The sequence below is a fragment of the Oryx dammah genome, unplaced genomic scaffold, assembly GCF_014754425.2.
Source record: "Oryx dammah isolate SB20612 unplaced genomic scaffold, SCBI_Odam_1.1 HiC_scaffold_16, whole genome shotgun sequence".
NCBI lineage: Eukaryota > Metazoa > Chordata > Mammalia > Artiodactyla > Bovidae > Oryx > Oryx dammah.
The window spans coordinates 21,254,896-21,265,448 of record NW_024070200.1 but is presented as its reverse complement, the minus strand read 5'-3'; positions in this window follow the sequence as shown (position 1 = coordinate 21,265,448).

The following is a 10,553-nucleotide window of genomic DNA, read 5'->3' as shown; positions in this document are numbered from 1 at the left end:
GAATCTTCAGGCCAAAGCCCTGCCCTGTGTACCCAGAGTAAATTTGCTTCTTGTCCAGCAAAGATTTCAGTTTATATAAGAAGCCAAAATGAAGCTTGTTAACTGACCAGTCTGGACAGGGAGATGGACAAATATGGGGGCAGAAGATACAAACTAACAGCAAAAGCACCCAAGCCTGGAGCAAGGCATTATAGAAGATGCTGCTGAACTCAACTGCAGACCCTGAGGACCTCACAGCAAGCAGCACTGTACGGTACAATCGTCGACATTCATCATGTTCCTCTGAGTCATCAGGAAAATGTTACATCATAGAATTTTATAATCAGAATAGAACTTAGAGGTCATCATGTCCTCTCTATCCCAAATCACTGCTGAAATCTAAGATCTAGCTTTTCCTCTTCAGCTGAAAGTGAAGTGAATTTCAATATTTGAGAGACAGTTAGTTTACTGTCATTTTAGACAGCTCTGAGGGTGGTAAAAAAAATCCCCATATGTTTCACTAAATTCTATCTCCCTGTTAATTTCTTCCCACATGGAGTTCCTGAGAGGATGGGATAAAACTACTATCTTCTCTTCAAAACTTGGATTCTTTTTGATATTGGAGAAGAGGATAGAAAAATGTGTCTGTAGAAGCTTTCAGTCCTCGAAGACCTCTGAAGTACAAGGAATTTTTAAAAGAACGGAACAGCCATAGTGATAAACTCAGAGATATCCGATCACTTGTTTTATACCTGATGGCCCATATGCCAAGTCACAGCTGTGCCACCCAGGTTCCACAGTGATGCGTCTTCTGTGTGGTTATAAATACAACTTGCAGTGATGTTTTCCCTTCTTGCGGATGTACAACCAGTGTGCCAAGTGACACACTGCCAATCTGAAGCCCATCCTCAGATTCATCTTGTGTAAGTCATAAGCACAAGTGAAAAATTGCAAAGCTCTTCCTAGAATAGGAGTGGAGCTCACCTCCACCCACAATCTCCTCATGTGACGGGGTAGGGGTTAGCACTAGCCTCAAGTTCTACTGTTAATAAAAGAACGGGGGTCAGCAGTATAAATTGTTTGTGATCACTTACTAAGATCAACTGTTACCTAATTTTCCCTCTTTATATTTATCTTAAAGATACTCTTCCTTAATTTTACTTATCCACAGTCATGGAGCTTCTGACCAAGCTTGGGAAATGAATCTGCTCCACTCTCTGAAAACCTCTCAGCATCCTCTCCTTTCTTCCATTGCCTCTGGATGCTCGGGAATGTGCCTCCCCCACCCCATAAACTGCCTCCATGGACCAGGCTGGCACCTGAATCAGTCAGTCAGTTAACTAATATTTTGGTCTATATAATGTGTCACATACTGAGTTAAGATAAAAGAGTAAACAAGAAAACTTAAGTTTGTTCTCACTGGGTTTCATAGTCTAATGGCAGAGGCAGATAAATAAGCAAGAAACTTTAAGGGTGCATGATGCCTTTATGAATAAAGGATGCATGCTTGTGTGCTAAGTTACTTCAGCCGTGTCTACCGCTGTGCGATCCTGCCAGGCTCCTCTGTCCATGGGATTCTCCAGGCAAAGAATACTGGAGTGGGTTGCTATGCCCCCCTCCAGGGGATCTTCCCACCGGGGATTGAACCCACATCTCTTCTGTCTCCTGCATTGACAGGTGGGTCCTTTACCACTAGCATCACCTGGGGAGCCCCTAAAGAAGTGTCTGTCGGGCTGTAAGGAACCTAGGAGTTGCCTGGAAGAATTTCTAGAGGAAAAAGCTAAGACCTGAGAAGTGATCTTCATATCAACCTCAAGAGGTAGGAACAGTTGAAGTTTATATATTTTGCCGGTTTCATGTCAAAGGAGGTCTCACAAATCAATTAGGAAGACACAGACTCAATCCTTATGTATTTATATATATATATAATATACTTATATATATTAAATGTAATATTTGTGTATACCAATTATAGCTGGACTAGCTTACAATAGCCTGATTCTGTTAAGCATTTAGTTCATCTAACTTTCTTTGTTTAGATACCAGACTCTGGCAGAAACCACCCTTTGAATAATAGAGCTGCTCACCTCTGCTCTATGGCTGAGTTTTAGTAGGACACATGACCACCTCCTTAGAGACTACATTTTCCAGCTTCTCTGGAGGTTGGTTATGTTACAGTGTTCAGGGCAATAACATGTGGGCAGAGTATTCACGTATCAGAGAATTTCATGTTATCAGAGTATGTGAAACTCCTGATCATAGCTTTAAAACAATAGTACGTCTCTGTCCCCTCCCCCCGTCCACTTGCCTTCAGTGGGGGGATGTGAGTTATTGTGAGACAATTCTGTCCATGTGGACAAGGGCAGCCTTGAGGGATAGTGGCATGCCACCATGGCAGAATCTGGGTCTCTCTGCCTTCTGGAGCGGAGTACCCTGTCTGGTTCTGGGCTGTTATGTGAAAACCATGGTATTCTGGCATTTGTTAAAGTAAAATAAAATGGAGACCAGACTTGAAAAATCCCCAAGCAGACAAAACCATTTGAGCTGTGTAAACAAAATTAAATCTAGTTTATTTCATCAACATAAGTGAAACTAAACTTATTTCTTACAGATACCTCTGATAATCATAAAATATACTTGTCATCTTCCTAAAATGAAGGAAGATAATCACTTTTAACCAATTTCCCACCATCTAGAACCCACACTATAACAACCAATCATTGTCAGGGTTAAACCACTCCTTGTTATCACTTTATAAGCCATCCTGTAACATCATGCCTTGGAAATACATCTCAGCTTTGGAAGACTCTCAATTCATGAACTATTCTTTAGAGCATATTAAACTCTCATTAAATATAATTTTACTGATCTGGTTTAGGTCTTTATGGTTTCTAGATTTTTGACAGGTTTTCTGTGATATAATGTATTAGCCTATACCCTAATTACAAATAATTAATAGTCAACTTTCTAATAGTTAATTGACTTCCAACATCATTGTTCCAACAGATAGAAAATTAATATTTTTAAGGATTTTTGTTCCTGTAACAGCTATTAATAATTAATTAACTATATGATTATAATTTTATTTCCCATGTAATTCTGCCTCTGGAGAAAGATAGGCTGGTCTTGCATATGTAAATGTTCTGGGTTGACGTCAATATCTTGCAAGCTTGGTTAACTGTCTGTTCACCTCTGAGTACAAAGGTAGACAAAATTTAGTCTCTTATTTACAAGACTGAGAGACTATACTAAAAAAAAAAAAAGAGTATATATATATATATATATATGGGGCTTCCCAGGTAGCTCAGCTGATTAAAAAATCCACCTGCAATGCAGGAGGCCCCTGTTCAATTCCTGGGTTGGGAAGTTCCCCTGAGAAGGGATAGGTTACCCATTCCAGTATTCTTGGGCTTCCCTGGTGGCTCAGATGGTAAAGAATCTGCCTGCAAGGCAGAAGACCTGAGTTCGATCCTTGGGTTGGGATGATCCCCTAAGGAGGGCATGGCAACACATTCCAGTATTCTTGCCTGGGGAATCCCCATAGACAAAGGAGCCTGGTGGGCTACAGCCCAAGGGGTCACAAAGAGTCGGACACGACTGAGCAACTACGCGCAAATACACACACACACACAAATATATATCACGAAAGTTTTCTTTTACAAGACAAGGAACTCACCTTTCCATGATGGACCAATTTAACTTCCTCAAAAGTTATGCATTTTACTGAGTAGCCATCATGTGAGATATGATTTTAACTTATTTGAGTTCCTATAACTCAAATATACTTATTTGAGTTCCTATAACTCAAATAAGTTATAGAAACTTATTTCTGTAAATGACGTAGAGATAAATAAAAGCAACAATATTGTATTAGTAAAATCTCCATTTTAAATCATTTTTCCCACAACAAAAGCAAAAGTTGCATTTAGCCTGATTCGCTGAATTGCATGCTTCTATTTTTAGCACCCAATTTTGCAGTGTCACGGTCTTTAGCTTCTCTTTTCCCTTGACTTTTTGTTTTAACTTGTTCCTTTTTTGCTACCTCCCTATTGGATAGGCTATAGGAGAAGGGGAGGTTATTTATGTCAATTTTTAGTTATAATAAGGTAGAGTGTTTTATTTGGCAATAAAAGCTGGGCAGCAGCTGGCAGTATAAATTCATTTTCAAATAGTCTTGGCAAACAATTGAATCCAACCTCCACAACAAAACTTGAGCAGACCTCAAATGTCTGCTTTGGGGCCCACTGAAAATTTTGATGTTTTAAATTCCTCTGCTTAGAGTTCACATGCTGTGAGACATTCGTTTTATTTTGCAGTAAAACAATGTACAGAAGGTGTATTGGAGTGTAGTGTTATTGACTATGTAGGGGGCCAAACAAAGCAAACCAAGGTCTCTCTCTACTCCTATGATACTTAAGAACAAGACTTTTTATGAGATGATTGCATTACTAAAGAAACCCCATCAGTCACTGTTCAGATGTTTAAATATTACAAATGGAGGCATTGTAGCTTACATTGAATAGTTTCACCATCTGTCTCAACAAAGAACATTTGGAAATTTTTTTTTTTCATATGCTGTGTAATCTTCTATTATGGGGGATTTCCCACAAAGGACTCCTATTTGCCTCTCAACTGAACTACACTTGATAATTTTAATGATCCAGGAAAAGGATTCAGCAAAACAAATTGCGTTGCTAATGTTCTCAAGTCAAAGGAGGAGTTTTCAATATATATCAATGCTTTAACCATTTGGGTAAGCAAAGCGGAGATATATATTCATCAAAAAAGCAAAAGCACATTCAGATATGCCAAACCCTAGATCATTGTGCAGAGAAGATCATTGTTTAGAGAACTGTGTTGGTGTCCTTCTTGGAGAGCCAAGGAAGCACAATACAGACACTTGCAATATATGTCATTCAAAACCCAGTAGAATGAACAGGAGTGCCTAAGTTGTTGTTCAGTCACTCAGTCATGTCTGACTCTTTGCAACCCTATGAACTACAGCACACTAGGCTTCCCTGTCCTTCTCTATCTCCTAGAGTTATTAATTTATATTACAATAAATAGCAATAGATCCCTATAAGAGTCTTCAGTATTCTGAAAAAATATTCATCCATGGCTGTGGACTCTAAACTGAACTCAAGGCAGCTATCCACCATGACCAGCTGAAGTTTTATAATTTTATTTTTAACACGTAAGTTTTCAAGTTGCTGAAGGCAATATTTAAGATTAAAATCTTTAAGAACATTTTTCTTTAAGATTAAAATCTTAAGATTGCTGAGAGCTTCACTGTAAGCATACAATATGCTCTTTTCTTTACAAGGAAGCTTCAGTTTGTTAAAGCAAGGACATAACACAAAAGGCTTCTGGAAACAACAGATTTCCCAGACCACTGGGGATGTGGGAGGCATTTAAGCCAGTCAAACAACTCAACTACAGGAAGTTGTCAGTATATTTCCCCAGGGATTCTTTAAGTGGAAGTGGAATTCTGGAAAGTGTTTCTGAAGGTGAACCAATATCACTGTAGTCATCAAAATCCAGTCGCTATACAAATTTAAATGCTAGACATTGGTTTTAGGTTTTAAAAAATGAAGCATAAATATCACATTCAAACTAATTGTAATTGAACTTTCATTTATCATGCACCAATAATTTTGGAGTTAAAACTTGTCTAATGCAGAGGGAAAAGAAAAATTTAAGTAAGTAGAATTTACAGATATTCTCACTTTCAAGAAAAGGGGACTTTACAAACAAAAAAGAAAAACAGAGCTTCTTGATTAACAATCAATATTCAGGCAGTTTCTAAAATGTGATTTCCTGCCAAAAAACCAGAAGGCTCACATGCTTCAAAGAAAGGCTAAAACTATATGCTTGCTAAATGCCAGGCAGTGTGCTAAGTAAACACTTTACATAATTATTGCATTTAATCCCCAGAATTATCCTATGAGGTAGAAATGATCACCAATTTGCAAATGAGGACGTGGAAATTGAGAGAGTGCATGTAATGCCCAAGATGACAGTTACAAATATAAGAACTGAGACTGAAAAATCCAGTCTAAATAATTTCAAAATCCACTTCTTTTTATTGTGCCATAAATTGAATGTCAGTATATATTGGCCAGACAGTAAAAATGACTGCATAATTTTATTTAAAAAGTTAATACAACATAACCCTAAAGAAACCCATTTTGGCAAGCTGGAGGCTAAAAGCAATTTAACACTGAAATTATAGCTATACTTATTGAATTTCATTTGGTTTCCACCCCCTCCCTTCTCTTCCTCCCCACTACAGATGGACTGACTCCCAGTCCAGCTTAGATCCACAACTCATATCCTGGTCTTAGTTGGAATAAGTTTCAGTAAGGGGGCCACAAATCTATGTGCGGTAAATGAAATATTGTCCCCACATATGTACACATCCTAATCTGCAGAATCTGTGAATACTGTGTTATCCAGGTGGACCCAATGCAGTCACAAGGGTCCTTATAGAACCAAAAAGACAAGGAAACAAATTTTTCCCTATCAACAGAGGTAACAAAATTGTGCCAACACCTTAATTTTAGAACTTCTGACCTCCAGAACAAGATAATGAATTTTGGTGATTTGTTGTAGCCGCATTAGAGAACAAGTACACTGGGCCCTTGCCTTAGCCCCTCCATGCAAATCTTGGCTCTGATTCAGAGCTCCAGCTCTGATAAACAGATCTTTGTTTTGGTCCCATTGCCTCAGTCTGCATTGCTGAACATCCCAGATGTTAGCCTTTCCAGAGATGTTTTTTTTTTTTGCCCAAGCGACTTAAAAAACAAGTGCAGCTGGAAAAAGGAAGGTACTAACAGTTATCATTATACATTTCCCACTGAACAAGTGGTAGAACTAAAATAAATCTTTGTTCTATATATTATGTTGAGGACAGTCTTCGGAAAAATGAGCTTTGTTGCCAAAGATGTATTGAATTGTTATTTTGGTGAAAGTTTTGGGTACATAAACATGGGTGTGGAGTAACACAAAGGCCCATCTGTTAACCCAACACTTTAGAACTCAGCTTTGGCTTGAGGTCTTGAGGACTTCCTCCTTTTAGGGGACCAGGTTATCTGAGCTAATGCTTTTTCTTCCTGAAAAAATTTTCCAGGCCAGCTGCCTGATTCTGAATTTCTTGTGTTTATAACTATAGCATTTTTATTTTGAGATGTGTACTTTTATCTAATTTTTAATGAGTACAAAGTATTGTACAAGATGGCTTGAACTTTGGCTAGCTACAGTTTTCCCAAATGTGAACAGTTTCACTCCACAGTGCTCACTTTCCCCAGTTCCCTTTTCTTTTATGGAAATTGTGGAAACAATCTCTTCTTTACTGCTCTGTAAATCATAGTATTCTATATAGGTCAAGAAAAGGAATATGAGTTATCTGTAATTCTGTTAAATCCATGATTGGTGTTTATCCTGATAGTAAAATGAAAAGTAAATACATCGTAATTTAGTCTTCTGACTTGCCTGCTTGAATAGAGAGGCAGATGCTCTCCTGAGGTTTATTTCTGTCATAGGAACAAAATGATTTCAAGCTCCAGTAAAAAGCAGTTTATTAACTCACTGGGGAGTCAATTTTCATTCCAATCCCAAAGAAGGGCAATGCCAAAGAATGTTCAAACTACCACGCAACTGCATTCATTTCACATGCTAGTAAGATTATGCCCAAAATCCTTCAAGCTAGGCTTCAGCAGTACATGAACTGAGGACTTCCAGATGTACAAGCTGGGTTTAGAAAAGGCCAAGAAAGCAGAGATCAAATTGCCAACATTTGTTGGATCATAGAGAGAGCAATGTAATCCAAAAAAAAACCCCACCAAAATCTAATTCTGCTTTATTGGCTATGCTAATGCTTTTGTGCGGATCATAACAAACTGGAAAATTCTTAAAGAGATAGGAATACCAGACCACTTTACCTGTCTCCTGAGAAACTTGTATGCAGGTGAAGAAGCAATAGTTAGAACCGGACATGGAACAAAGGACTGGTTCCAAATTGGGAAAGGAGTACAAAAAGGCTCTGTATATTGTCACTCTGCTTATTTAACTTCTGTGTAGAGTAAATCATGTGGAATGCCAGACTAGATGAATCACAAGCTGGAATTCAGATTGCTGGGAGAAATATCAACAACTTCAGATACACAGATAATACCATTCTAACATCAGAAAGTGAAGAGGAACTAAAAAGCTTCTTGATGAGGGTGAAAGAGGATAATGAAAAAGCTGGCTTAAAACTCAACATTCAAAAAACTTAGATCATGACATCTGGTCTTATCACTTTATGACAAAGGGATGAGGAAAAAGTGGAAACAGTGACAGATTTTATTTTCTTGGGCTCCAAAATCACTGTGGATGTTGACTGCAGCCATGGAATTAAAAGATGCTTGCTCCTTGGAAGGAAAGCCATGACAAACCCAGACAGCATATTAAAAAGCAGAGATATTACTTTGCTGTCAAAGGTCTGTCTAGTCAAAGCTATGGTTTTTCTAGTAGTTATGTAAGAATGTGAGAGTTGGACCATAAAGAAAGTTGAACCCCAAAGAATTGATGCTTTCGAACTGTGATGCTGGAGAAGACTCTAGAGAGTTCCTTGGATAGCAAGGAGATCAAAGGACAGCAGTCAATCCTAAAGGAAATAAACCCTGAATATTCACTGAAAGGACTGATGCTTGATGCTGAAATTGAAGCTTCAATATTTAGGCCACCTGATGCGAAGAGTTGACTCAATGGAAAAGACCCTGATGCTGAGAAAGATTAAAGGCAAAAAGAGAAGAGGGTGGCAGGGGATAAGATGGTTAAATAGCATCACTGACTCAATGGACTTGAATTTGAGCAAACTCTGGGAGATGGTGAAGGACAGTAGAATCTGGCTGCAGGTCATGGGGTAGCCAAGTGTTGAACACAACTTTGAGACTAAACAATGACTTGGGAGTGCAAGGGCTTTCAATTTGGCGGAATCCCAGGGATTAAACCACGTTGTGCGGCTTCTTGCTCATTCTCTCTAGCTCCTATGTCTGTTCCTACGGTATGCTGACTTTATCCTTTTTTCCTACAGATGAGCATTTTCTGGGGAAAATGCACACACTTTCCCCTCCTCTGTTTACCCTCTGTATTTAGCAGGCCAAGGGGAAGGGAGATTCTTTCATCTTCATTTCCAGCATCCATAGATCATCTCCAGATAACTCTGATTGGTCTCACTGATGTATGATCTATGGGCTCACTCCCAAAGCCATTACTGGTTCTAGGAAAATGAGATACTGTAGTTGGATAGGATAGGCCTCTATCAGATGGCTAGAATGGAGCAAAGAGTTCCTGAAAATAAACATGTTGATGGGGTGTTGGTGGCAAGTCTTAGGAAAAAACTTATCTCTCTTTTTGTGTTTGTAGAGCTAACCATAATACTTGACCAATAGTGGTAATGTTGGGTGAGCTGAATTAAACTGAATTGCATTACATTTTAGCTTTCATTCTTATGAGTTGTTATAGTATAGTGGTCAAGAGAATTACTCTGGAGTGAACTGACAGGGTTTCCATATTAGCTGTCTCAGTTTCCTTATTTGCACAAGGTGATAATAAGGGTACCTATCCTTTAGGGTCATTTGTCCAGAGAAGTCAGTACAATTAAAGCACTTAGCATAATCTGGGGTATATAGAAATTAAAAGAAAGTTGCACATTATATTTGTATAATTTCATTGTGTGTGTATGTGTCTGTGTGTGTAAAATCTGTTTACCCAGATTTTCTTAATGTGAGTGTATGCATATACAGGTATACATGTATATATTATATGCATGTATAAACACATACACAATACTTATCAAAACATATATATTTGAGTGGATGAAAAACATGCATATGTTATTTGTAGTTATATTTATATCCTAGTAAAGTATCAGACTCTTTGCTAGATTTTGTGGATTCAAAGATGAAGAAGATATATCCCTTGCCCTTAAGGAACTCATGAATACAGGCATTAAGAATGCCTCTGTCTCTCTCTCTCTCTCTCTCACACACACACACACACACACACACACATCCTAGTTTTTCAACACTCCTTCAAGTTTACATTTTATAACTTTTCTGACAATTCAATTATACTAACTGAACTTAGAGTTAAGTATCTAAGAAAATATACCCATATGGAACAAGCCCAGGCATTAATACAAATGGCTTATTTGTAAACTAAAATGAAACAAAACAGGGATAAGAATAGGGTGACACGTTCCCCCTAAAAGTATGGTGGCCTGTCTTAGGAAAAGATTTCTCTCTTTTTATTCTTGTTTTCCTAGAGCTACACAATAATAAATGTGTATAACAAATGTTGGGTGAGTTCAATTAAACTGAATTTCTAACCAGGAGTGATTACAAAGACAGTTCAAAGCCAAACATATATCAGTTCAGTTCAGTCGCTCAGTCATGTCCGACTCTGCGACCCCATGAATCGCAGCACGCCAAGCCTCCCTCCATCACCATCTCCCGGAGTTCACTCAGACTCAGGTCCATTGAGTCGGTGATGCCATCCAGCCATCTCATCCTCGGTTGTCCCCTTCTCCT